At 45.3% G+C, this 27198-nt stretch overlaps 1 protein-coding gene across 2 annotated transcripts in view; it reads right to left on the minus strand.

Moving 5' to 3' along the window:
• LOC148523558 (retinol dehydrogenase 7-like) overlaps window positions 1–21830 on the minus strand; it is a 62800-nt gene extending 40970 nt beyond the window's left edge. Inside the window, exons 1-2 of one of the 2 annotated variants that reach the window (XM_088473180.1) lie at window positions 21765–21802; window positions 10502–10545 (exon numbers count right to left, since the gene is read on the minus strand). The gene's annotated coding sequence lies outside the window, so the exon portion shown is untranslated. Of the gene's footprint in view, window positions 1–10501; window positions 10546–21764 lie in introns of both variants that reach the window. The other variant, XM_088473178.1, reaches the window with a different exon arrangement.
• Between the last annotated feature and the right edge of the window lie 5368 nt (window positions 21831–27198).

The raw sequence follows: 27198 nt of genomic DNA on the forward strand, positions 1-27198 counted from the left end.
CATAGGGGCTGGCTGTTGTCCAGGGCTGTGCTGAGCTGTTGTCCACTCTATACTCTATAGGAGCTGTGCTGTGGACAGAAGAGCGGGGCTTCAGTGGCTCCTGTGTCACTGCAGTCCATAAAGGGGTGCTGCTGTGTTGTCCAGGGGGTGCTCTGTCCATCAGGTATGCTCTCCCCCAAGTGTAAAAAAAAGAATCAAAGTGTTTTTTTCTGTGTGTGTGCATGTTAGCTACACTTATCAACAATGTAGCTGTGCAGGGGTGCTGCCTGTGTTGTTTACCAAGAAGCTGCTGCTTTGTTCAGGGGTGCTCCCCCTTCCAGTTATTAAAAAAAAAAAAAAGAAATCTATAAGAGTATTTTGTGTGTGTGTGTGCGCACGTTAGCCACACTTATCAACAACATAGCTGCACAGGGGTGCTGCCTATGTAATTTATCAAGTGGCTGCTGCCTCATTCAGGGGTGCTCTCCCCCCTCTAGTTTAAAAAAAAAAAGTTTTTTTTTTCTGTGTGTGTGCGCGCGCATTAGCCACACTTATCAACAGCGTAGCTGCGCAGGGGTGCTGCCTGTGTCATTTATCAAGGGGCTGCTGCCTTGTTCAGGGGTGCTCCTCACCCAGTTTTAAAAATGTATATATTTTTGTGTGGTTGCATGCGTTAGCCACAACTTAGCTGTGCTATAATTGCTTGGTGACACTGCTGCAAGACCGCAGTGAGTATGAAGGACAGTCACATGACAGGAGAGCAGGAACCACATACCAGTTGTGTAGGTGCAAGGAACAGCAGTCATGATGATGATGCAAGGTCATCAACGTCATCTATGAAGGCCGATGCCCCAGGGCTTAAGTCAGGCCATGTAAAATCAACTTTTACCCTGTTAAAGGAAAAAAAATCTGAAGCTAAGTCAGCTTTAGAGAAACAAAAAATTGGCAATATGGCATTCACTACATGAAGTGGCAAGGAAAGGACAAGGCCTTGACCTTTATTTATTACTGGTGGTTCTAGTTGTGATGATTTAAGCCCTTCTGCTTGTAGAAGAGGTACAAAAATAATTAAGATGAGTAAGACACCGGAACCAACTGTGTGCTCCGAAAAGTCACAGATCCCCGAGGGGAGACCTAGTGTGTCCGTGGTTGCCATGTGTTAGCCAGACCTTTCTAATACTGTACTTGAAGAGGATCCTCCTTCCACCATTTGTGTGCCCTCTGCAAATGTAGGGATGAGCAGCACAAGTCAACATGCTGACGTAGAAATTGACGATGCTTCTGTGGAATTGCACCAGGAGGATATTTATGTAGTTGGCGATAACAACAAGGATGATGAGGATGTTGATGATGATGAGGATGTTTATGCCAAGGATGTTTGTGTAAAAACTGTAAATCAGGCAACAGTTGTTGTCTATGGAGGGAAACATCCAATTTTTGCCATGCCTGGGCAAAAGACCAGAAAATCCACTTCTCATGTGTGGAATTATTTCCACCCAAATCCAGACAACCTTTGCCAAGCCATTTGTAACCATTGCCAAGTTACAGTGAGTAGATGCAAGGACCTTGACCATCTTGGAACCTCCTCCCTGTTACGTCACTTGCAGCACATTCATCTAAGTGAAAAGGGTATTTAAAATTCAGAAACTTTGGCTACAAAAAAACCTAACAACAATCAGTCCAGTGTCATCTAGCTGCTCCCTTTCTGTCTAGATCCAAGTGACTGCAATCTCCACCACCACCACCTGCATCATCATCAACATCCTCATTCATGATCAGAAGTAGTCCTGCATCCAATTTCATAAGAATGACTCACTGGTCTCCTATCCGTGGTTCCTCAGAAGGATCCTTGAGTGCTACGCCTATTGCTGCTGCTGGGGGTGGATCTTCATCCTAGAAAGGGACCAAGAAGTCTACTACTAGTAGTAATATACAAAAAAAATTACTATTAAACAGTCCTTTGATAGAGGAAGTATGTATAACAGCCGTCACCCAGTTTCACAGCGGATCACTGACGCCATGATGGCTGTGCTAGTATTAGATGGTGAAATAATAGAAAATGAGGAAGATAGTGTGGAGGAAGTGCAAAAGGAGGATAAGGGGGAAATTTGTGTCCTATCTGAGGATGTTAATGAGGAGGATGTTGTTTGCCAGAAAAGCCACATCTTGGGTGTGGAATTATTTTAATCCAAATTCTGACAACGGTTGTGAAGGCATCTGTTCCAATTGTAAAGCCACAGTTAGTAGAGGAAGGGACATTAACTAAGGCACCTCCTCCCTGTTAAACAAATTGCATGAACTCGCTGCAAATTATGTAACAAAATTATAATAATTTGTAAATTAATAACAAGCAGTCCAGTATCAGCTACCAGCAGTTTGGACCAGCACACGTACTCTCCACCACCAACATCCTCATCATCAACCTCCTCCTTAATAATTGAAGGTAGTCCTTCCAAAAAATGTCTTGTAGGGACCCAAACAAACCAAGGAGTTCAGCCACAAAAGTGTCAGTCCTAGTCGCTAAAGTGCTTGGTTTGTTAAACTGTGCATGTCCTTTTTAAATCCCATATAAGAGTGGGTGGGAAAGACAATTCCATCTTGCATCTCTTTTCTTTGCATTTTGCACAATTTGTGGCATTGCCGACTGATATTATTATAGTTTAGTAAACTGCCATTCTGTCTGCCACTGCTGTGCAGAGCCCATCTACAGAAAAGAATACGACACAGGAATTATCCAAGTCAGTTATTGTGACTCCATCACCTAGCAAAGAAGATTAATACAGGATTTAAAAATGAATGTCTAAGGCGCTTATGCAATTGGAATAAGGATTTGAGACCCATCCAGATCGATTCATCATTGCTATTGCAACCACCATAGGACCACGGTGTTGATTTGTGTCCATTGTACTGATCTCACCTATAAAGGGTGAGTATATGTCTATATACATGCTTTTTTGGTTTTTATCACAGATTTACACTATATTTTTATCCATTCTCTTTTTTTCCCCCAAAATAACACTGATCCTTGGGAGCGCCGGAATACTTCTATACAAAAAACTGGCAATGTTTCATGCTTACTCTAGCCAGCCAGCTCACTGCAGCCTTTGGCCTATATTGGTGAAAAATAGTGAAATCAAATTGTGAGCTATGAGGTGGTTAAAAATGCATTGAAATGCCTGAAAATGATTGTTATTAAGGTTAATAATACTGTAGGAACGAAAACAGACTCAAATTATGTGGTTTTAGCTGTTTATATTGTTTTTTTTTTTTTTTTTTTTTTTAAATACAGATCCAAAACCAAAAAACAAAACACCAAGGTTAAAGATCCAAAACCAGATCCAGATCCAAAACACAAGGAGATACAGATCCAAAACCGAAACCAAAACACAGGGGTCAGCGCACATCTCTAGTCACAATATGTGTATCAATATATTACACTGCGGTCTGACCAGCAGCAACACAGTAGAAACAATTAAATAATGTACTGTAGTACACTGGGGTACAGCACCAAAATCTATATTAGCTTCTTTTTTTTTTTACACTGGGCACTCTTGGATGGACAGAGCAGTACCTGGAAGGACACACCAGCCCCTGCCCTGTATGGACACAGCAGTTCCTGGATGGACACAGCAACCCCTGCCACTGGATGGACACCACAGCCCCTGCCCCTGGATGGACACCGCAGGCCCTGCCCCTGGATGGACACCGCAGCCCCTCCCACTGGATGGTCACTGCAGCCCCTGCCCCTGGATGGACACTGCAGCCCCTGCCCCTGGATGGACACTGCAGCCACTGATGGACCCAGTAGCCCCTGCTCTGGACAGACACAGCACCCCTGGACAGACACAGCATGTCTGTTTACTTCACTCTCCACAGCCATAGTGAAATGGCGCAGATGACCGGGTACCTTTATAGTATCCAAAACCCTCAAGAATCCGACAGCGGGATGATGATGTTTGCCTTGTTTTAGATTCTGAGTTTGGGTGGCAAAACCCGAGCTGGACTCGAATCCCAGCCCGGATATTGAAGTTCGGGGGAACCAGACCCGGTCATCTCTACTTCACACATATACAAACCTAGTTTATGTTGAAAGTGGAGTGCACTACTGCACAGACCCCAATTTACTGTTTCTCCAGGGAGGCCTCATTCCCTGTACCAAAATGGTCACCACCTTGCTACTGTGTAGAGTGTCATGATGGGAGACAGAAGTCTCCTACTTGGCTCCTAATAATGGAATTGTTTATTACCTGCTATTACGCTGTTCCATCATCCTGCACCGCTACTCAAAAGCATCACACACTCACTGCATGGTGAGCAGTATGAAAGCTCACTCAGCTCAAGCACCAGTCCATCACCACTGTGTACACCGCATTGAGTATAGCTGTACCTGCTATTTCCAATTAAACCAACATGACTGGTGAAGTTATACCTCTTTTACATCTGAATGTCGGGTTGCACCTGGGATTTTGCTCACGTGCACATCCCGAATGCAACCCAGCTGAGACCCCTTTTAGACTGGCGGCCCGACCTGACACTAATGCCGGGTCGATGATGTCATTGGCATCACATGATGAGCTGGTGCATGGAGATGATCTCTTCTCCAAGCGATGGCTCTTCCTTTGCAGTGAACAGGACCCAGGTCGCATCGACCAGGGTTACCCATTCACACTGCATCACGAACTGGCTTGAACATGCGTTCAACCCTTCTCATGACCATGGTTGAAATGCCGGGTCACTCGACCCAGCTTATTTCAACTCAGCCCTTTCAAACTGCACAGTAACCCGGGTTGCTACTCACTCGCGTGCAACTGTGAAAGAGGTATAACTGGGATGTTCATAGTTTCAGTGACCCGCTGGTGTGTGCCTACATACTGTAACTCTTCAATATCAACACCTGTACACACACATAATTTCCAACAGTTTACTTAATTATCTACTCATTTATCTTATGCATTGAATAGTTTTCAATCTACTCTTTACTACAAAATATGTATACTAATAACTGTGGTTAACATAATTTTAAGCATTAATCATATTTTAATCAAACAAATACATATCTGGTAACACAACAGAGTTAGTGAATAAAAGCACCTAAGGGCAGATGGGTGGGATGCAAATACCAAGCAGAAGGAGTCTCAGCCTTCAAGTGTACAAAATGCACAAATAGGGTGGAAAGGGGGAGGGGGCTTGGTGCCATCTGCCCTTAGGTGCTTTTAATCATCTACACAGGTTCCTACATATGCTGTCTACATATTAGAATGGGTACTATGATAGGCAAGACCTGGATAATTTGACATAATGTGTTAGTAGTAGGGATGTTATGGACCCAGCTTATGGGGGTCACCTTGACGTGGTGGATGGGCAAACAAATTTGACCAAACTTGTACTAAGAACCTCACTTATACTCCATTTTAATTGTAGAGTTTATTAGGATTATTTTGACCATCATTGTTCTTAGTACTCAGAGTATGCACCTGTGTTCTTTGTCCCCTGCATTGTTCTACGGTATACTTTTAGGATGCCGGCAGCCGCAATACCAACCGCCGGCTTCCCAACTCCTCAATCCCGGCTAGGGTTAAATGGCAGGCGTCTAAAATCTTGACGCCTGTCATTACCCCTACGCCGGGAGACCGGCACCCCGATCGAAGAGATGCCGGGTGCCGTGAGCGGACAGCCACGGAGGGGGGGGGGTTAGGTTTAGAACTCCTAGGGGGGACTTAGGGCTAGGCACCCCCAGTGAGGGTTAGGGTTAGGCTAGGGGAAGGGGGGGGTTAGGGTTAGGCACCCCCGGGGGGAGGTTAGGGTTAGGCCCCCCCTAGGGACATGGGTTTGGCAGCGGGGAAGGGGGGTTAGGTTTAGGCACTTAGAGGGGGATTAGGGTTAGGCAGTTGGGGGGGAGGTTAGGGTTAGGCACCCCTAAGGGAGGGTTAGGGTTAGGGGGGTAGGTTAGTTAATACTTACCTGGGGACGATTGGGACTTCCAGTGCTGTTGGGCTGCCGCTGCCGGGATCTCTTCCTCTGTTGGCCTGACGCTGCCGGGATTCGAACTGCCGGCCATGCGGCCGGCGGTATTACATACCGATTCCTTGTTCTACAAGTCTCAGCATGGTAGCACTTCTTATGTTTAAAATTAGGGTGTGCAGTCCAAGCCACCACCCAAAAATACAACAGAGTTGACGAACATACATTAATGTACACTATATAGTTAATAACTTTTTTTAAACTCTTTTGATTAGTTTTGACCCACAATATTCATCCTTAATGTAACCCTTTTTCTTACTGGGTCAATAAAATGTGCCTACACCCAAGATTAATTATATGTGTGTATAATACCTAGGCTCGCTTGGGTAAGCCTGATTAAACTTAAGTGTATTTTTCAATGTGGTGCACAAAATAATTATCACAATAAATCACCAACTTCTTTCTCCCTTTTGAATCCTGTAGGTACAGATGAAATGGGACCTTCTTAATGCTCTTCCAGGTAAGAAAACACACGTTATTATAGATTTTTGTTATTTTATGTTAACCGATGTGAAAGAATGAGAGCAAACAAATTACTGTGTTTAAGAATAACAAAGTTACACTTTCCTCTAACACTAATGTCTCTTTGATGAACATACAAATTGATGAAGTCCTCTATCAATTGAGTATATAGACATCCTTGTTAATATCCACTGTGTTGGTCCGCTTTCAATGTCTTTGAAACATTCAAATACGAATTCTCATATTACCAATAGTTTCTTAAAATAACATAAATAGCACAATAAGGGCGGGCGAAACAGGAGTCAATGAAGGAAGTTTATGTATCTCTAGCTATTTATCACTTCTCTGTAAAATAAGTTCTGAAATAATTTGTAGCAGTACCCCAATTAAGCCACAATGTCATATATAAGTCCTCCAGAAGTGGGGATGTTATTGATGTAATACAATCCTTTCACTTTATACCTGGGCTAGAGCTATGGCCCTCATTCAGAGCCGCTCGTAAGCTCATCTGCACATGCGTACGGATTGTAATACGCATGCGCGAACCAGTCAGTGCGGCCGAAAATAGTTTGTTCGCTAAATAGCGAATGCCTGCTATTTTGAGTGACAGGAGGAGGCGTATGTGGGTGGTAACAGGGGAAGGTGCTTGAAAAAAGGGAGTGGAATTCAGAACGCAGGCGTGCTTAAAGGTCAAAACGGGCGTTTTAAGGGTGTGCATAATTAAAACAGCAGCGTCATCGACCACGTCACTTGGTTGTTTTATAGGCAGAACTGCTCGCAAGATAGCGGTAGGAAAAACCAACCACAAGAATAGCGAGCAGTTCATACGTTGTTCGATGTACTCGATTAATCTAATAAATAGCGGACATGACGTATGGTGCGAGCAGCCAGGGGGCGTATTTTTCAAAATTACGACCGCAAGTTTTGTTCGCTCGTTCAGACATAGAGGCGTCAACAGACCGCAAAGAGCGAACGGTTAATTTGAATAGCCACCCCTTTTTTCTGAATGAACGACCGCAAATAGCGTCCGGCTCTGAATCAGGGCCTATGTTCCCAATTATTGATGAGATCAAGCAGTACTTATACTGTAGATAATTTGAAGGTTGCTGCTTGCCCAAAATTCAGGATAAAGCAGTACTCCAGGTGCTCTTCTCTCCTCAGGATCATCTCCCTAGTACTTTTCCTCCTATTTTGCTATATGTTTGACTAGGATTCCAAATAATAATGTTAGTATAAGTCTCAAGGTGACTTCTGGGGTAGAATAACTCCTATCTGTGCTGTTTAGGTTTAAGGTCAATTATTAATGCTGTATAAGAGATCCAGCTGAGTGTGTTACTGGTGTAATAGTAGTCACTGTAGGTACAGCGCTGCTGCTGTTCCCACTGCCACTGGTTAGCTTTACTCACTTCTGCTACCAGACTAGCTGTCAGCTGCCTGTATAATGCAGGCTCTCCTTGCCTTGGTATTGGTGGCTGGGACTCAGGCACGGCTGTTAGCTATCTCAATATGGGCAGTCTCTCTTACTGACCGGCCCCGGCTCTGATGCGACTGTACTCTTCACCTCCAGCCGCCTTCAACTGGAACAGCTGCTGGGAACTCTAGTCACCTCTGACCAAGTCGCTACCCATCCAGCCTCACTCTGGCCCTGCGCAAACTCACACTCCCGGATGCTGCTAGGATCTCCCTTCACACATCGCCAGTGGAGTGATGAGTGGCAGTCTTTGGTGAGGGGAACTCCAGACTGTCAGATGCTGCTAACAGCTCTTAACTCCCCTCTCTCTAAACGGATCCTCTATTCCTGACAGACAACAAATCACTACCACCTATATCACTCCGCCCCTGCTCTGCATGCTTATGTTCCAACATTAACCCCTGCCAGTCCCGCCCTTTTACAATCAAAACATAACATTTTACAAAGATACATCTCTATATTTAATCTTATATGTTAAAACAACTTTCCCTAATAAATTGTGATATATCATACCTCAGAGATCTGTCACAATATCCCTATACTTCCTGTATAACAAACTCTAGACATATATCAATATGGCTACATTAACTTAAAGAAAAATCTAAAATACTAAGAATTACATTACTTATACTATAGACTTCAAAAGAAAAACCCAGTAACTCATAACACTGAAAATTTGTGTGCTAAATTAAGGAAAGCAATTCTTGGGACCAATTACCATATTAGTGGCTTACATCATCCAAAATGTAATTTTTCCCCGCTAACTCCAAACTAGTAGAATGCTGGGGGTTCCAGGGCAACATTCTCCATAATTTTGTAAAACTGACCCTAGCTAGTGTCATAATGGTTCTTGTCCAGGAGATGTAAACAAGTTCAAACAGCCTAGTGTCAGTTTCTAACAGACACATTGTTTATATCAGAACTGCTCCCAGCTATCATTGCTAGGACAAAAAAGCATTACAACTCAGGTGGGGGAGGGTGTTTTCCAAAACAGAAGACATAGGATTAGGAAAGGGACAATGGGTCTGATTCAGCATGGATCGCTATTCTGCTTATATGCATGCAACGCATTTGCTAATATCAGCGGTGGTCTGTAAATAATTGCAATTCACTTTGCGATCGTAGCCTAACATAAGGACGTCCACTTCCCCTTACTCAAATCTGTATACTTGCGCAACATAGCGAAACAATCATTAACATTGAGTAACATCTGACCCATACGCACAGTTAAGGCAGGTCAGACCTCACTCAGGAATTGCTTACTTCAGCGCACACTATGAGGCCTCAGGCTGCGTTTGGTATCGCAGTGGCTAATTTATGCACGCCCATGCAATACCATCCCAATGCACTGACACACCTTTGTTTGCCCAATCAACCCCCATCACCACCTACAAACGGCACTTCCTGTCAATCACCAGTCCCGATCACAGCGCCCACTTCGCGCATGTGCACTGCGATGTGTATGCATGCGTACTATGCAACAATCGGCTGATTGCGTGCATATAAGCAACTGCGATCCTTGCTGAATCAGGCCCAATGTTGGTTGAAAATCATTTTACAGTATAAGCTGTGTAATTAAGGTGTATCGGTTTTCTGATTCCAGTAAAAAAAATTTGCAATGGAAAGGATTCCAGTAGGAAACATAGGATTATCCTTGAAAAATTAGGATATATTTAAGCCCTAAAGGTGCGTACACACTGGGCGATTAACATGAACGATTGAATGATTACGACATCGGAATTGTTCATTAATCGTTCAGTAATCGTGCAGTATAATGTCGAAAAACGACTAGCGATGCACGCTCCCATTAGTCGTTTTTTACAACAATCACCGCCTAAACATGCTGGCCAACCTGTCGATAATGGCAATATATCGTTCAGTGTAGGCACATTGAGGGTCATTCAGACCCGGTCGCAAGCGCTGAGCACTCGCAACCGGGTCGATGTTTCTCCACTGGGCATGCGCACGTCGGAGGCGGCTCCGAGGTGCGCATGTGCGAGACCCGGCTAGCGACGGGCGCTCCATCGCTACGGGTCTCGCACCAAAGGGGGCGAGCTGTCGATGGTGAGTGACAGCTCGCCCCATTTGGGAGGCGGGCATTGGGCATGGCTGGCCAAATCTAGGCGTTCCTGATGGAACGCTTGCCGTTTGGGGGCAGCCCCACTGAAATCAGCAATGTCGTCAGTGGGGAGCTTCCTGCTTGATCAGAGCAGGAAGCTCCCTGGGGCTTGCGGTTGACGAGACCTAACCTTAGGGTCTCGTCGCATGCCCCGATGGTCACGATGGTCTTGACCATCACCCTGGTTGATCGCAAGAGCTGTGGGTGGTAACCCACAGCCTAGCGATCGACCAAGAGGCGGAACTTAAAAAAGTAAGCAGCCACCCTCATTTAGAGCGATCGCATGCAGCAAGCGATCGACTCTTAATGAGGTCCTTTATCCACTGCACAGGAAGATGTACGATTATGTTGTAATCGTACATTCATTCCTCTATCATCTACTGTGTACGCACCTTAACTCTAGAATGGCTGATAGCTCTTCAGTTTAAATTAAGTTGTGTAGAACTCACCTCTACAGTTGAGTAACGAGCAGCACAGGTTCAGTCCACAGTCACTGTAGTGAGAGAGAAAGTGATGTCCTAAAAGTCATACAGTGCAATGTTGAGCAAAAAGGGAGGAGAACAACTCAAGACTGCACAGACAAAAAGGGGACAAACCTGTTCATTCAGCTACAGCAGGTAACACATTCTTTCTATGTATTGTTTTAGATCGATAGGGGAAAAAAGCACCAAGCGCCAAAAGGGAGTATATTACAATAAAAACGTTAGATAGAATGTGTAAACAGCTGCCCACCACCTGGGAGTATGCCAACACTCCCAAACGGCACAGAATGTGCCGGTGACTGCAGACACCATCATTGAGCAGACACCATCATTGTTCTGCCACAAACTCTTCTATTGTACTTTATGTGAAGGTTGTACAGTATATACACTACCCACGTTTCAGATTACAGCTTCTATAGAGAGTGGTGAATATTTGTATTTAGTACATGTTATTGACACTTTGTTCATTTATACATATATTCTTCATTCATACATATTTTTAATAAATGCTCTACATTTTATGTATTCATTAATGGTGATCATGTGCTTCTAGCGCCGTTCCACCTATACTCTTCCTTATGTATTGTTTTATGCTTCTATCTCATAGCATTATACTTTTTTTTATATATTGTTTTGTGAAAGGATCATTTAATTAAAATACAAACCGCATTACTGTACAATATAAAATATCAAGGGCATAATTTTTAAGCCGTTTTTTTTTTATAAAGTAATGTATAAAGATGTGCCCTCATATACCTTTGCTGCAGTCATGACAAACTGACCTTTTTGTCGCGCTAGGTCCTGTATGACTCTGCTAGCGCCAGGCATCTTTTTTGCCTGAAAATGCATATTAGTCACAATGTGATGCAACTACAGATATGCCAGCTAAATTGTTGCCGATGGCACAGTGAATCGTGCCATGCATAGCAAGAGACGCGTGCCTGCAAGCTGATACGAGACCGTGCCTCCATAGGAATGCATGGCATAATTGCAGTGAGTGCCATAGCGTAGCATGTTGAATGCAGCCATGAGGAATTGCATGGCGTGATGCGTGCGCACGTTTTTGTAGCGATCAGCCACAATGAAACTGGGCACATCTGTAGGATTCACCAGGAGACTGTGATGATTAATATGATATGTGACACTTGTATATCTGTGTGCGACTGAGTCTCTGAATGAAGTGCTACTCTGCTGCGGCCTCAGGTTTTTTTCCACGCCAAGTACTGTTGTGCTTTGTATACAGACTCAGATGCACTCGGATATACAAGTGGCGTATATCCAATTAACCAGCCCAGTCTCCTGGTGCTTTCTAGTCGCATCACATTGCGACTAAAATGCATTTTCAGGTGAAAAAAGATGCCCAGTGCTAGCAAAGTTGCATGGGACCTGGCAGCTCACTTTATTGAGGCAAGTTGTATAAGGACAAATCTGTAAATAGCCAAATGAAGGATATTTCACAGGCCCCTTATTGTTGATGATAACAAACCTGATTAAAGAGTTTGAAAAAAACTTGCCTCATTTTTATATGGAAAAAACACCCAAAGAATACAGGGGGTCATTCAGACCCGGTTGTTAGCGCCGATGCGCTCGGACCGGATCGATGGCCCCCCACAGAGCATGCGCATGACGGCGCCGGCACGCGCATGCGTGAGGCCCGCTACGACCGACAGCGCCGGTCGTAGCGGGTCTCGATCCAAAGGGGGCGAGCTGTCGGTGTTGATTGACAGCTCGCCCCCTTTGGAAGGCGGGCCGGGGGGGTGGCAGCCCAAATGGAGGCGTTCCTATGGGAACGCCTGCCATTTGGGGGAGGCCCCACTGACATCACTAGTGATGTCAGTGGAGAGCTTCCGGCTCAGACAGAGCCAGAAGCTCTCCGGGGCTTACGACAAGGGAGACCCTACCCTAGGGTCTCGTCATAAGCCCCGATGGTCTCTGACCATCACCAGAGCGGTCGTTAGAGCTGTGAGTGTTAACCCACAGCCTAACGACCGCAACAGAGGCGGGCGGTCGGGATGCAAGTGGCCGCCCAGTTTCTGAGCGACCGCTTGCTTCCTCCGACCGCCTCTGAATGAGACCCACAGTGCTAACCTAAAAGTCTAGGGCACAGGTTCCCAAACTTGGTCCTTAAGGCACCCTAACAGTCCAGGTTTTAAGAATAACCATGCATAGACACAGGGCTGTAACTAGGGTAATGGGACCTGTGCCACCACACAGGGTACCGCAGGGCAGGGGGCGCTGTTTGAGCCTTTCAATTTTCTGGTTATAATCATTCTCACTTGTAGCTTTCATTTATTTTATCCCCAGCATCTCCTTGCCTCACCATATTTTCCCTTCCCCATGAGGTCATGCCCCTTTTTCGTGTGCGTTTTGTCCCCATTTGAAAAATAGAGGGGGCACCAATGCTCTTTCTGGCACAGGGCACCAAAAAGTCTAGTTACGGCTCTGCATAGACACCAGGGATCCTCGGTCAATTTGATCTAGCAATCTGTGCTCAACTATGGATATCCTTAAAACCTGGACAGTTAGGCTGCCTTGAAAACTGATTTTTAGGCCCACTGGTCTAGGGGGTAAATGTATTAAGATTCATGTTTGCTTTCTATTACAATCCAATGGACATCGGCAGCAGATTGGTGCCCAAAAATGCAGGATTTACTATTCATTGTTTTTCAGTGTTTATTGCAAAGTGCCAGAGATACCCATCTTTTTTTCTATCCAAAAACCTGGCTGATTGTCCCCTTTATGCAGTAACGTCACAAAGGGGTTGCGCGGCACAGGGGTGAAACCAAGGGGTGACACCAAGGTGCATAATCCCCCTCAGTGACAGGAGCCGGGTGCTGTACTGTATAATTAAGTGCAGCACTCGGCTCCTGACACTGTGAGGGAGCCTGTCGGCACTGCACGCACCTCCAACACCCCTGCCCCTACCTCCAGGCTCCGAGTGATAACGGGGCCATGGGGTTCGGCCGTGAGGCCACCTCCACTTCCCGCAAAGCCACACCCCTTCCCATGAGGCCACGCCCCTTATGGCGCTTTGCCCCCCCAACGTCCCTCCCGCCACCGGGTGACACCGTGGTGAGGGACTACCACTGCCTTTATGATAATCTCTGCTGTCAAATAGAACTATGAATCCATCTTTAAACTGCAGTGGATTCAAAGCACTGCCCAGAGTCAGTATGATCTAAATAGTGAAATAAAATAGTTTTTTGCAAGAGGAAGTCCAAACAAGTCTGCCCTGGCATGATAGCACTTGAAGAACCACAAGTGCCAGCATGCTCAGATATTAAGGGTATAGAAAATATGAAAATAAACAAAAAGATACAGAATATTGTACAGCTTTATTAAAAAAGCCTTCCCCCACACACAGGGTCGGCAACGGAAATCTTGGGGCCTGGTACATTGATATCTCTGGGGGGCCCACATTCTCACCACCACAACCCCCGTTCCTGCACATCCATCCCCTGCATGTGTGATATGTGAAAGATGATAATGTTAACTGAAATTATGCCAGCCTTAAAATAAAGTAAAAATACTCTATGACTTCCCACCCTGTCTCTCTGTCACTAACGATGCAGGCTGTAGTTCTTCACCATCATCAGCCCAGAAACCCCCCATCACTTTCTTTGTCCCCAGCCCAATCACTTTCCTCTGCCCCATCACCTTCCTCCATCACTTGGGCCCCCAGCCCCCTTCACCTTCCTCTGTCACCAGCCCCTATCACCTTATGCCCCTTCACCCTCCTCCATCCCCAGCCCAATCACTTTCCTCTGCCCCATCACCTTCCTGAATCACCTGCGTCCCCAGTCCCCTTCCTCTGTCCCCAGCCCCTATCACCATCTGCCCCCAGCCCCCATCACCTTCCTCTGCCCCATCACCTTCCTCCATCCCCAAACCCATCACCTTCCATTTCCCCCATCACCTTCCTCAATCACCTGCGTCCTCAGCCCCCTTCACCTTCCTCTGTCCCCAGTCCCTATCACCTTCAGCCCCCATCACCTTCCTCTGCCCCTTCACCTTCCTCCATCCCCAGCCTCCATCACCATCTTCTGTCCCCATCCCCAATCACCATTCATTACCAGTCCCTATTACCTTCCTCTGCACCCTTCACCTTCTTCCATCCGCAGCCCCCTCACCTTCCTCTGCCCCTAGCCCCTATTCCCTATCCTCTATCACCTATCACCTCAACTCCTCACCACCCCAGCAGCGCAACCTGCCTGATGGGCAAGGAAGACGTGCGGCGACGTGACCTATGATGTCACGCCACTGCATTGCTGACTTAAGGTCAGGCCTGGCTCAGACCACAGCTGAACCACCTGGAAGAGCCCAGCGCTACCCGGGCCAGGCTACAAGAGACCAGCGACTGGGCGGCTATGGGTCCCGGTGGCCGAGGGCTGGAAAAGTGAGTCCGCCATCTGCGGCCTTGTTTTGCACCTGTCTGGGCCTCAGGGCCACTCTGGTCCTCGGGGCCCAGTATGAGTGTACCTTTAGTTCCTCCCTGTAACCAGACTGCTCACACATTCATCTTTCAATTTAATACTCACAAAATACATGAATAAGATTATCTTTGTTCCATGTAGCATCCACAATTCTTTTCAAAACAAAACAACAATTAACAGACACCCTTTGCAGGGTCCCTATGCTCCTGTCACTCCATTGAAATTACAAATGAGTGGGTTCGGTTTCCAGGAACTTATCAATTCCAAGGGGATCAGAGTCCCAGCTCAGATTTCCCCACCATATTAAGATCCGCAAACTAGGCAAAATGTAATCTTCCTGGCGCTAGATCTCACGTGTTTTGTATTCTAGTGTATATAAACTATCTCCCCTATGATCTGGTGCCATTTCTCAATGTAGATCATGGGGCACTGTACTACAGACACTGCATTGTGGGACTGGCTGCAGAAGAGGGTGTTGGTACTGGTATGTAGTGTACTAAAGCCAGGGTTCAAGGGCATAGAAGTTTAAGATTCGGCACCTGAAATCAATACAATATTGTACAATGTTAAAGAAAAAAAAAATCACCTCTAATAATAAAGGGAACGTTTCCTGTTTAAAAATACAAAATTGCCCACATGCTACACACAGTGGCAAAGAAAAGCTCAAGCATTGGCCTATATTATTGACTGGTAGTTCTGCAACTGCTGTCAGTCAGGCATCTTCTTCTGTAGCCTCATATGACGATGCAACAACTTCTAATTCTTGAAGTCTAGAAGGGGTGTCAAAATTAAAACAGGCAAATCAGAGCAGAAAAAAACCACTAAGGCTGAAAAAACAGGAGAGTCTAAGGGTGTCCATGAATACTATGTGTCAGTCTGACATTTCTGAACTGTACTCTTAGAGAAGCCTCCTTCCATTTCTGCACCTTCTGCAAATGTGGGGATGAGCAGCACAAGTAAAGATGGTAACATAATAGAAATTGAGAACACTAGTGTGGAAGTGTAACAGGAGAATGAGGGGGATATTTATGTACTATCTGATGCTAGTAAGGCTGTTTGTGTAAGTCAGTCACTAGTGGCAGCAGTTCTTGCTCATGATATAAAGAATATCATTGTCATGCCTGGGCATAAGAACAGAAAAGCCACTTTTTGGGTGTGGAATTATTTTAACCCAAATCCTGACATCTTTTGTGAAGGCATCTGTACCATTTCTAAGGCCAAGGGCCCTGATTAAGACCCACTCGCAAGCGGCTGTCCGCTCGCAAGTGGGTCGATGTTCTGCACTGAGCATGCGCACGACGGAGGGAGCTCCGTCGTGCGCATGCGCCAGATGCGACGAGCGAAGGAAAGTCCTTTGCGCGTTGTGTCTGATCAAAGGGGGCGTGCTGTCAATGTTGATTGACAGCATGCCCCCTTTGGTGGGCGTGCCGGGGGCGTGCCTCCCTGACGGGGGCATTCCCACGGGAACGCCTCCCATCAGAAGCCGGCCCACTGACATCACTAGTGATGTCAGTGGGAGTGATTTTGGCTCTGATAGAGCCAAAATCACTCCGGAGCTTGCGGTTGAAAACCTCAACCGCAGGCTCCGGCTCGCAGTTTCGATGGTTGCGATGGTCACGACCATCGCGGCCATCAAAATGCACGCTCATATAGGCTGTGGGTGGTGACCCACAGCTATACGAGCGTCCAGGAGGACGCTCCATTTTTATGGAGGGCGGCCCTCATTCAGAGCGTGCGCTCTGCTCAGAGCGTACGGCTCTGAATGAGGGCCAAAGTTAGTAGAGGTAAGGGCGTTTTCATCTATGCACCTCTTCCCTGTTATGTGTCATTTGCTGCAAGTTCATGCAATTTATATAACAAAATTAAAATAATTTGTAAAATAATAACAAGCAGTCCAGTATCTGCTACCCGCAGTTTGGACCAGCACATGCAATATCCACTGCCAACAACCTCATCATCAACCTCCTCATTAATGATCAGAGGTAGTCCTTTCAAAAAATTGTTTTGTGGGAGTTCAAACAAACCAAAGATTTTAGCCACAAAAGTGGCAGCCCTGTTACTGACATGCTTGGTTTGTTAAACTGTGCATGTCATAAGGGTGGGTGGGAGCCGGGAGCCCAAGGACAAACCATCTTGCATCACTTTTCTTTTCATTACGGGTTGAATTTTTGAGGGGCATTGGGGACAGTCTTTTCTGCATAGACAAACATTTTAATTAGTTATTGCTCTAATTGATTACTAATTAGCAACAGATTTTTAACCAGAAATAATGTGGTGACTCACAAAAAACAATTAACAGAATTATGGACCTTATTCAGTATTATTCAGTAATATGCACAAAACAATTTAATAGATTATTCACAACAGTCAACATAAATTCTTGCAAGCTTGTAGATAATGGATAAGCTGAAAATCTGTTTGTGGACTAGATTTAGGAGAAAAAACATTGTATTATCCCTCATACTCAGGGGTATATTTACTAATGTGCAGATTTTATAATTGGAGATGTTGCCCATAGCAACCAATAAGATTGTACTTAAAATTTCATGCTCCTCCTATAAGATAATAGCTACAATCTGATTGCTTGCCATGGGCAACATCTCTACGTCTAAAAACCCGCACTTTAGTAAATATACCCCTCAGACTCTCTGGTGCACCTCATAGATGTACTATAGGCCTGAGTTACCCAATTAGGAAGGAGGAGGTGGAGGGCAGTATGGTCAGGTCAGCCTCTAATATTTGTTAGTGCAAGAAAGGCTGTTTTGGAGTTTGCAGCTCTAGGGTGTAACTATTAATTTTCTTGGCTTCTCTTTCAACATTTCTGAGGAATGTTTGGACATTAGCATTGTATTCTTCTATGGTCTTAAATATTATTTTCTTAAATCAATCAATTATAATGAATCAATCCTTTACCTGCCTTCCAGTACATATATATTCCATCTCCCTGTACTGCTCTCTGACCTCTGATCTAGTTCTTGATTAATGAAAACATTCTTGGTTTCTATGGGGTCAGATAGTTTATTAAAGTGCCATTCTGTCTACCACTGCTGTGTGTCAATGTTTCATAGATGTGCTACAGTCTTTTAAACTGAAATGTATTTGCTCAGCTTCGCTGTTACTTAGTTTAGCCAGCCAGCCTCTGGGCAATATTGGTGAACAATATTGTGAGCTGTTCAAAATTGTCTGGAAATTACTGGAAATTAGAGATGAGCGGGTTCGGATTTACTAGGTTCTAATCGTCATATTACTGCAAGTTCAGATTAGTTCGGATTTATTGAATTGGCTATCCAAAACACGTAATAGCTGATAGCCAATAAAATGCCATTTTGAGAACCAAGTAAATCTGAGTAAATCCGGACCCACTTATCTCTACTGGAAATTAATGTTGTTGAGGTTAATTTTAAACAAAAACAGGCCCACATTACATGATTTTAGCTGTTTTTAGCAATTTTGTGGAAAAAAAAACAGGTCCAAAATCAAAACAAGTGAGGTTGGTATTGGCAAAAGCAAAACAAGACTATAAATTAGAACCAAAACACAAGGGTCAGCACACATCTCTGATTGAAATGATCGGAGAAGTGCTGACTGGCTGAAAGCTGACACTGCCATGGAAACTATTCTCAGGATCTCAGTCAATCTGTGCTTCCCCATTCATTTTAATGGAGTGACTGGGAGTAACCTACCACTCAGCTCCAGGACCCTGCAAAGGGTGACAGTTCAAATTTGCTTTGAAAAGAATTGGGGATGGTACATGGGCCCTGATTCAGAGCCGGACGCTCTGACGGAGCGCTCGCTCTGAATCAGGGACGTCCTTCTTGATTTTTAGAGCGGCCTCCTGGCCACTGGTATAGCTGTGGGTGACCAACCACAGCTATAGTGAGTGGCCAGGAAGATGGTCGCAATGGTCAAGACCATCGCGACCATCGGGCTTGCGATGAGACCCTTTTGGTAGGGTCTCATTGCCGCAAGCCCTAGAGTGCTTTTGGCTCAAACAGAGCCGAAAGCACTCCCACTGACATCACTTGTGATGTCAGTGGGGCCGGCCCCAGACGGTAGGCATTCCCATGGGAACGCCTCCATCTGGGCAGCCACGCCCCCGGCACACCCACCAAAGGGGGAGTGCTGTCACTCAACATCAACATCACGCCCCCTTTGGTACGAGACCCGGAGCGACGGTTTGCCCATCGCTATCTGGGTCTCGCGCATGCGCACGAGGGAGCCGGCTCCATCGTGCGCATGCACACAGGGCCACCATCGACCCACTTGCGAGCGCTCAGCGCTCGCGAGTGGGTCTGAATCAGACCCATGGAATGAAGAGGATCTAATCCATGGATTTTGTGAGTATTACATTGGTGAAAGAGATGTGGGGGAGTGTTTTTTTTTTAAATAAAAGGATACTATATGTAGTGTCTTGCGTTTTATTAATTATTTTTTTTTACAGGCAGACTAAAGGTGCCAGAAGGTCCTTAATGTCTGGGCAAGCTGTCACTTGTGGTTCTATTAGTGCCATCATGCCGGGGCAGGCTTGCTGGGACTTGTAGTCTACCTGTACAGAACAATGGGCCAGATTTAGAGATGTATGCAAGCCCGATGCTTACATACATCTCTGATGGTGTGAGACCTGCACATGTGCAGCTATTTGGGGGCAAGGATAGGGTGACAACAGCCAGCATTCTTGAAAATGAGGGCTTGTCAGATCCGAAATAGGACACCTGTAAAGTGGCAGACTATCAATGTTCGGTTATTTGTTATAACATCAGATACAATATTTGTGAAAATATTTTACTTTGGATACAATAAATCCTGTATTATACCCCTTTTACACCAGAGCAAAAACCCAGGTTATTGCTGGGTCTACCCAGGTCGCAGCTCAGTGTAAAAGGGTCCCTGAGAAAGAACCCGGGTCAAGTGACCTTGCAATCCAACCCAGGTGGCTATGTAATACCTCTTTTCCACCAAAATTCCGGGTCTGACCCAGAGTTGGAACAGAGGGCCTGATTCAGACCCGCTCACGAGCACTGTGCTCGCATATGGGTCGCTCCGGGTCTCGTACCAGGGGGGGTGTGCTGTCGATGTTGAGTGACAGCAAGCCCCCTTTGGTGGGTGGGCCGGGGGCATGACTGGCCAGACGGAGGCATTCCCATGGGAATGCCTACTCTCTGGGACCGGCCCCACTGACATCACAAGTGATGTCAGTGGGAGTGCTTTTGGTTCTGGTAGCGCCGAAAGCACTCTAGGGCTTGCGGCAACAAGACCCTACCACAAGGGTCTCATCGCAAGCATGATGGTTGCAATGGTCTTGACCATTGCGACCATCTTCCTGCAAGCTCGCTATAGCTGTGGGTGGTCACCCACAGCTATGCGAGCGGCCAGGAGGCCGCTCTAAAAAAAACAGAGGGACAGCCCTGATTCAGAGTGAGCACTCTGTCAGAGCATCCAGCTCTGAATCAGGCTTAGAGTTCCTATCCGGATCAGACCCAGAATTTAGCCGGCGCCGACTCGGGATTTTCCCGAGTTGGCGCCGCTCACACCGGATTCGGGTCTGCATAGACCCGGCTTTCCCAGCATGAAAGTGGATGTTTGGAGATGACGTCATCTCCAAGCGCCACTGAAGCCGGACCAATCGGCCGGTTTGCAGCGCACTCCAGGTCATCGTGACCCGGAGTGCGCTGTTCTCACAGCAGGGTTTCACGGGCTACGCCCATGTTAAGCCCTGCTAGTTACCTGGGTTGGATTGCCGAGTCACTTGACCCGGCGATCCAACCCTCTCCCCTTTTACACCAGGGAGCTACCCGGGTTAACCCTGCTATAACCCAGGTTTTAGCTCCGATGTAGAAGGGGTATATACGGCGCAACCCGGGACATCCGACCTGGGTCATGCCTAAAATTAGCCGATTGGTGGTTATGGAGCAGTCACCTCCCACTTTTTATGATCTCACAAGTTTAGCAGGGCAGACCCAGATTCAGTGTGAACGTGGCTGACCTGAGAATAACCCAGATCGATGGTGCTTTGTAAACGGTGTCTGACCTGGGTTGGAATCATGTCTAAAAACCCAGGTTGTACCCGGGTTTTTGGTGGAAAAGAGGTATTAGATACAAAAACAAATAGTTACCATCTCCCACGTGTCATTATTTCAGAGATAATGACAACTGAATGACAGTCTGCACTACTAATCGGAGATTTTCAGCATTTCCAGCTTGTCAGATAGCCTTCTATACAAAGTATCTTATTAAACCCAAGATGTGTCAATTTTAACAATCAAAGAAACGCTGTGGACACAATTTATACATATAAGTGGATATCTGTATTATAGTCTATTTTTGGACTCAACTACATGGCAATATACAGTAGTGCCCAACAGTTCTTTCTTTTCTTTTTTGCAGACATACAGTATATTAATCATGACAGATTGTTTGTTAAGTGAAATTTAATTTTATTGTATTATATGTTTTATGTTGATGTAATTGCTATGTAATTATTTCTATCAAGTTTCCTAAAACTTTTTTTATTAACTAAATTCAGACATCTGACAGCGCTTTGAACGATCTTTTTTGTTTATGTCTCCAAACAAACCACTTTAGCACAATTATCACTTGAATCTTTCTAGCCCCCCTTTCAGTCTTGCTAACAGTTAAGTGCAAACTATATTATGTTGATAGAACATTCATGGAAAATCTTTCAAACAACCCTTCATTGCTGACTAATACAATCTGTAAATGTATCATACACTAAAACACCACAAAAACCCATGGCTATCATACACAAGGTGTTGGTTGTATAATGCAGTGGCTCTTACCTCAAGTACCCCCCTGCAGGTCATGTATTGAAGATTTCTGTCAGTGTAAGCAGGTGGGATAATTTCTTATACAGCAAAATAGATTAACTCACCTGTGCATGATTAAAGTAATCCAGAAAACATGATCTGTTGTAGGTACTTGAGGACTGGAGTTGAGAACCGCTGTTCTAATGCAGAGATTTTCAAACTCGGTCCTCAGGACCTCAAACAGTGCATGTTTTCCAGGTCTCCTCAAAGAATCACAAGTGAGATACTTAGCTCCACCTGTGGATCTCTTAAAATGTGTCAGTGAGTAATGAATACATTTGTGCACCTGCCAGGAGACCTGGAAAACATGATCTGTTTGGGGTCCTGAGAACCAAGTTTGAGAACCTCAGACTCCATGTTCAATATATTATATAAATATCAGTGATCGCAGTAACACATGTAAAGGCTATGTCTCATCAATCCCCATTTCCCAGGCATTCCCACAGATCAGTCTCATGTGTATCTGAACACACGAGCCAGAGTATTATTTTACATTTATGAAACTCAAAGCAACAGGAGGAAAAAGAACAAGCCCAATTAGGGATAAGCTACTCTCAAATAGACAATATGATGAATGATTAATTATTAACATACAGCTGTGGATGCTATAAAATATATTTAATATAATAAGAAAGTTTATGTTACATAAAGATATATATATATATATATATATATATATATATAGACAATATTATATATGCAATCTAATAAGAGCAAAAAATAAAATAAAACACAATAATCTGTATTGTCTGTAATATTAGAATTCACTCTGTTCTACTTATTATCTGATTCCCACTTATTGCATTATGAATAGTATGTCCAATAGTGATGTCAAAAATAAGGAAATAAAAAATTATCTGCTTAGTCTGTGTAGCAGCTCTCAATTCTCATCAGTAATGGTTCCAGGCACTATAGGACGGGATGAAGAAATCTGCCCAATGTATGTTTAGATTGTAATACAGACTCTTTAAAAAAGAGATAATTACATTTCGCTTCCCTGATATTTTCCTGGCCAAAATACCAGTTTCATCATAGATATGATGGGAACATGAGGTAATGTCAGCAGCTGGCATAGACCTGTCTATTAATGACAGGTGTGTCTGTTAAGGTGCCCCCAGTAGTGGTCCCCCCTATTCAGTGCCCCCAGTAGTGCCCTTTACATATATCACAAAGACACACAAAACAATACACAATTTTTACCTGAATCACCACTCCTGTGTGTCAACATGACACACCTCAGTTTCTCATCACTCTGGGAACATTCCTTTCCATCCCATATGCACCTTAATGCCCCCGGTAGTAGTGCCCCTCTTGCAATGCCCACTGTAGTACTGCCCTTTATGCACTGCTCCATGTAGTAGTGCCCCAGTAGTGCCCCTTATACAGTGCCCCAGTAGTGCCCCTTTTACAGTTTCCCCCAGTAGTGCACCTTATACAGTGCCCCAGTAGTGGTCCCCACTATGCAGTGCCCCCAGTAGTGCCCCTTATACAGTGCCCCCCATAGTGGTCCCCCCTATGCAATGCCCCCAGTAGTGGTTCCCCCTATGCAGTGCCCCATATACAGTGCCCCCAGTAGTGGTCCCCCTATGTAGTGCATCTTATACAGTGCCCCCAGTAGTGATCCCCCTTATGCAGTGCCCGCAGTAGTACCACCCTTATACAGTGCCCCCAATAGTACCCCTTATACAGTGCCCCCAATAGTGGTCCCCTGATGCAGTGCCTCCAGTATTGACCCTTATACAGTACCTCCAGTAGTAGTCCCTTCTATACAATGCCCTCAGTAGTGCCCTTTTATACAGTGCCCCCAGTAGTGGTCCACCTATGCAGTGCCCCCACTAGTAACCCTTATACAGTTCCCCTTACACAGTGCCCCCATTAGTGGTCCCCTCTTTGCAGTGCCCCCAGTAGTGCCCCAAATGCAATTCCCCCAGTAGTGCATCTTAAACAGTGATCCCCAGTAGCGGTCCCCCCTATGACGTTCCCCCAGTAGTGATTGCCGCTATGCAGTGCCCCCAGTAGTGGTCCCCCCCTATGCAGTGCCCCTTACATATATCACAAAGATACACACAAAACAAAACACCATACTTACCTGAATCCCCACTCCTGCATTCGCCGCTGTCTACTCATCTATCCTCCCTTCAGCACTTTGGGAGAGACATCATAAAGGTTGTATACATATAATAGAAATGCGATGGCCTTGCTTGTGGAGGTGCTACTAAATAGTACACACTGTAAACAAACATTTACTTTGTGCTCAGGGAGGTTGTTAGGGATAATGGCGCCAAAACTTGCTGTTTACAACCGAGGACAGCAGCCTGTATCTCTCCAGCTGAGCTACAACTCCCAGCATCCGTGCTGTTTGAGAGGCCTACTGGAAGTTGTTTGTCAACAACGGATGGTGTGCCTTAGGTTACCTCAGCCTGCTTTACGCACTGTATGTAACATGTAAATATTTGACCAATATACACAACTCATTTTTGTATTAAACATTTTTGCACTTAATTTCACACATCCTGGCAGGAAGATGCTCTGTGCTGCTGTTCATATTTCTGGTCTCTCTCATGACACTCACCATCTACATTATCCAGTTATTACGCTTAGAGTCACCTACATACAAAGGTGGCAGCCTATCAATTCACCAAGGTTCTGGAACAACCAGTTGGGGTTGGGAGAAATGACAGAAACTGGGTAAATGTATAAATCTACCATGTTTTGCAGACCCAATCAACTTTGTAATTCAGATTTTTTTTAAATATTAAAGGGGCATACAGGGGATGCTGCCTGTGGCCATAAAGGGGGAGGAGGGGAGTCATTTGTAAAGAAACTTGACTCATTCACATCAGTCCTTGCCCCAGTTGAGCGCTTTGGTGGTTCCGCATTTTTTTAAATAAAAATAAAAGGAGCATGTGGGAAATGCTTTAGGTGGCCATTAAAAATTCTGGACATTTTTAGCATTCAGCAACGCCATGTAGAAGACTTCAGTGGCTGTGACAGATCAGTTACCAACAGGGTACATCTAGGAAAGAGAATGCACTGCAGTGGCAGATAGGAAAGCAGTTTAATAAACTATAAGAATAATGTTTGTCATCTACACAAACAGACAGTTCGCAATGCTCCAAACAGCGCATAATACTAAGAAAAGAGGTGCAAAATGAAATTGTCCTTGGACCCTCCCACCGACGGAAGTAATGCCGGTGTCGCACCTGCCCTGCTCTGAACAGGAAGGGGACAGAGGGATTTTAAAGTTTGGTACTAAACATCTCTAATCATTGTGCTTCTGAGATAATGTATGGGCAGGATGGGAGGGGAGGAGGGAGAACATCTCCAGATACCATCACAAAATAGCTTCTCCATTTGGTGTTTGAGCTGCATCTGACCAAACATGGCTGTTATAATCAAGGAAAGCCAAGCCCACCAGGTTGGTATCTGCAAATCAAGGTTGAAAAATGACATAAGAGTATTTTGCAAGTATATAAGGATATATAATCCTGGCGCTAGGTAGTGATATTTAGGGCACACAAATATAAGCAGTTGCCTTCCTGAATAGAGGAGTGTCAATCCTCATTGCAGGGCCATAGGGAGGGTGGTGCGGCCGGTGTCTCCACACAGGGCAGAATCCTCCAGCGGCACCGGCCACACACTTCCTGGCACCAGAGGCCTGCAGGAAGAGACTTCCGGCAGTGGTGCGCAGTGCACAAGAACATAGGCACAGGATCCCGTCCGCCTTCCAGCCCCTGGAAGGAAAGGTGAGTGCTCAGGGGGAGGAGGGGGGCAGAGAGGGAGCGAGAGGGGCTGCAGTGCTGCACAGGGCACACTGCCATCCAGATAGGGCGCTTCCTCAATGCAATCAGACAGAAAAAGGAAAACACAGGTGGCGCTGCTATATGTGTAATAAAGAACACAATATATTCAATTACTAAATATAAATTTTATTAAAATTAAGATATTAGCAATGCCGGATTTATGTTTAATATTGCATATAAAAATGGTTGATTTGAACTATTTCGGGGGGAACCCAGAGGTGAACTCCTGTAACAGCATCCTAAGCCTAGGCATTGCACACTGGGCCTGATTCAGACCCGGTCGCAAGCGCTGTGCGCTCGCAACCGGGTCGATGGTCACCATTGCGCATGCGCATGACGGAGCCGGCTCCGTCATGTGCATGCGCGAGACCCGGATAGCGACCCGTCGCTCCGGGTCTCGCACCAAAGGGGGCGTGCAGTCGATGTTGAGTGACAGCACGCCCTCTTTGGTGGGTGGCCCGGGGGGGTGGCTGCCTAGATGGAGGCATTCCCATGAGAACGCCTACCATCTGGGGGCGACCCCGCTGACATCACAAGTGATGTCAGTGGGAGAGCTTTCGGCTCTGTTTGAGCCGAAAGCTCTCTGGGGCTTGTGGCCACGAGACCCTACCACAAGGGTCTCGTCACAAGCCCGATGGTCGCGATGGTCTTGACCATCACGACCATCATCCTGGCCGCTCGCATTAGCTGTGGGTGGCAACCCACAGCAATGCGTGCGGCCTGGAGGCCGCTCCATATTAAAAAAAAGACGCCCTGATTCAGAGCGAGCGCTCTGTCAGAGCGTCCGGCTCTGAATCAGGGCCACTGTTTGAACCAACCAATGACCCCCAGTGAACTGGAAATGTCCCACCCATGGACCAATGGAAGAAGACACAGCCTGCTATTATACATACCCATAATTTAACTGTATAAATTAGGCTCTCCTGACCTAAAGACAGGGGATTGACAAGGCATATTATACTCCAACCTATTAATGAAGTAAGAGTTACTCGCCTAAAAAATATAAGACTAGACAATAGTTGTAGTAAAAATCATAACTAATTATACTCAATAAGGCTCAACAGAGCCCAATGCTATAACCCTCTAAAATATAGAAAATATGAGAGCTGAGATTAATATTATCATACTAAGAAAATGGATAGAGGAAATATTTCAATAGCAAAGTATAAAACATTCTTATTAAATAACAGAGATATAGAGCATTCAACAATCAAAAAGTATACTCAGCTATTGACGGAAATAAGTATGAAGCAAATCTACTAGGTCTTCAGTGTCCAATAAACTAACTTATATGAAACCAATCTAATTCACGATCACTCAAAGGAAGTTCAGGAAAATTTTGAAATAAAGTCATCGTACCAAATTAAGAATGTCTGATATATCCTAAGAAGAAGCCTCTCGTTCCTCACAAATTTAGGCCATAGTGTCAGAAGGATTGGTGAACTCTTTGTAAGTGGATCCTTCAAACAATCTAAGCCTGACTGGGTAGATAAGAGCAAATTTACGTTTGTTCACAACCAATTGAGAGCAAACAGGGGAAAAAGCTTTCCGAGCTCTAGATAATTCTACCGAATAATCCTGAAAGAGAAAAAGCCTCTTACAGT

The sequence above is a fragment of the Taudactylus pleione genome, unplaced genomic scaffold (assembly GCF_031769625.1).
Source record: "Taudactylus pleione unplaced genomic scaffold, aTauple2 ptg000130l, whole genome shotgun sequence".
Lineage (NCBI taxonomy): Eukaryota > Metazoa > Chordata > Amphibia > Anura > Myobatrachidae > Taudactylus > Taudactylus pleione.